Here is a 3,060-nt window from a genome sequence, read left to right as displayed (position 1 = left end):
AAAATTTATTTAGTTTACATTTATATATATTTTTTAATTTAATTATTTAATTATTAACATTTATAGAAATAAATAAAAATTCTTCGATTTTTTTAAATAAATATGAAATGAATTGTAGAGTTCAGGCTTCTGTGATCCATATCAAGTTTATGAGAGATTTTTTGGCGAAAATCACATGGAATATACCATTTGTCGACGTGTTTCGAACCAACTAGTGTGGTTCATCGTCAGGAAAAGTTGAAGAAACAGATCCAGCTTAGCATGATAAATAGTCTGAGCAGAGTCTTCAACGGCTAAATTGACCAAAGGCTAATTTTGACCTTAGGACCCAGGTCAAATTCTTATTTATTAATTTAATGTTATTATTATATATTTTTTTTTTTTTCTTACGGAAATAAGTTAAATTAAGTAAAAAATGGTTAGTTTTTAAAATGGAATTTATTTATTTATTTAAATATATATATATTATTATATATATATATATATATATATATATATTATATATATATATAAGGTTATTAAGGTAGGATTAATAATTTTGATGGTTGACTTGATAATTTATTTATTTATTCCAAATTATTAAATAATTATATTGGTATTTTCATATATATATTTTAATTAAAATCATAAATTGACTAGTATTTTCATTCAATATTAATTCAATGGTTAGTTTATTTTTATGGAAGTTAGTTAAAATATAAAAATAAAATAATTTTAAGATTAAAGATGTAATTATTTATATATTTAACTTATTTATTATATTATATATATATATATATATATTCTATAATTAAAGTTATAATATTCGGTTATTAAGGTAAAAGTTAGGATTAACGGTTAGATTAAAAAAATAATTTATTTATTTATTTAAAATTATTTAATAATTATTATTAAATTAATTTTATATATATATATATAAATTAATCATAGGTTGAGAAAGTAATTAAATAATTTATTTATTAATAATCAAATATATATATAATTTAAAAATAATATTTAGGATCAATCCCTTAGAACATATATAAAAAATAATTTTAAGGGTATTAAGTTCAAAAAATATAATTAAAAAATTATAAGTTAAATATTATTTAAAAGGAATTTTAGTTAAATAAAGGACCAAATAATATATAAAAAGTATTATCAAAGATTAGAAGTTAATTAATAATTAAATGGAAATTAGTTATATAAAGGATTTTATAATATCTAAAGAAAATAAAGTAAAATTAGTTAGAAAATTAGTTAAAAATTATAAGTAGATTAGAATTGGTTATATAAAGGACCTTCTACATATATAAAATAATGAAATGGGAGAATTATTAAAATAATAAACTCATTAGAATTCACATGAAAAATTAGACCCAAAAGACCTTATAATCAGAAATGAAAAAATTAACTCTTTAAAAATAAATAATTAAATGAGAAAATAATGATGAGAAAACAAAAAGACATTAAAAAAAAGTATAAAAATAAATAAATAAATAAATAAATAGATTATTAATTAATTAAAAAATATAAAATAAAATAAAAATAAAATTAATTAATTAATTTAAAAAAAATAATAATAATAATAAATAAAAAAATAAAAAATAATAAAAATAAAAATAAAAATAAAATAAAGTAAAATAAAATAAATAAATAAAAATAATAATAAAGACGCCTTAAAGAGGAGGGCGGGAAAACGACTAGGAAGAAAGTGTTGGGACCCAACACTACAGCCATCCTCCCTATTGAGATTGCTTGGCCTCTTTTCAATCTCAAGCGCTTCCCTAAACTTTCGATGATGGAAATGCGAAACCTTAGCAATAACACTAGCCTCCTCAATAGCGCTTCCCTAAACTTTCGATGATGGAAATGCAAAACCTTAGCAATAACACTAGCCTCCTCAATACAAACATGATGATTGGTTTTCTCAGCATGTTCAGCTAAAGCGAAAGACTTAGCTCTCCTATGCTTAAGGTCTGCTGCGTCGACAAATGGTATTCCATGTGATGAAATGAATTATCTTTATCAAAACTTTCATTAATATTATTTTCTTATTTTATTTTATTTTGGTCATAAGCTTGATTTATGACTTGAGAAATCACCACACTTATGCTATCAAAATCACTACTTCAGAAAGGAGGATCGTGGTTTTTATGACTTGGGAAATTGCTACTCAAAGATATCTTATTTGTTAAAATCATGACTTGAGAAACCTTGACCGAGTGGCTTCTAAGCCGTCAAAATCACTCGGCCACACCAAACCTAAACATGGTTGAATATTTTCCCATAAAATTTTGAATGAGTAAACTTCATATCACAAAATGACTTAACAACACACCTTGTAAACATTATTATTTGTTAAATTATTATAAGCCAATATATTTATTGATTAATTTATTTATTTACAACCTGACATCAAAATTAATTAAGTTTTATGAGATTTAATTTCCATTAAATTAAGTGCATATGTCATCGGCTCAGTAGATGGCTCCTATCTCATCACCTGTAGTCTAACGAGACTCCTTTTTTGCCTATGCGGTCATATTTTGAAAAAATTTAGTATGGATTTTTGTAAATCCGAGTTATAGTTGTCAAACTTCAAGATTTTAAGTACCCCAAAAATTTTTGAAGGCGCTGAATCTATTTCCACCATCAAAAATATGATTCAAACACTATCTCCAAAAAAAAAATTATTTTTTTTACCCAAATTCCAATCCATTTTACCATGTTACAATTCCTCAACCTCTATAAACAACTCTTATATCATATTCACAGCTTAATGATTGCAAAATGATCGTGAGCTAATTCAAACCTCATAAATGCTGGATGTCGAGCAAAGTAATAGCGTACGGAAAAAGCAGGCGCATCACCCACGGACACGGTTTAATTTGACAAGCAAAATGTCCCAATGATCTGTTCGTCCATTATAATAATAAAAACGGCCATTAGAGTTGCAAGAACCATATTCACAAATACAATTTGAAATTCTTAAAATTCTTACCTTGCCCACATAGTCAAAGGCAGTGCTTTCACCCGTGAGCAGATGGGAAAATGATGGCCCATTCCCGAATGCATGTG

This window comes from Pinus tabuliformis, chromosome 7 (genome assembly GCF_031772625.1).
Source record: "Pinus tabuliformis cultivar Carrire ecotype Pingquan chromosome 7, CPIR1, whole genome shotgun sequence".
NCBI classification, from domain to species: Eukaryota; Viridiplantae; Streptophyta; class Pinopsida; order Pinales; family Pinaceae; genus Pinus; species Pinus tabuliformis.
This window is presented reverse-complemented; position numbering follows the sequence as displayed.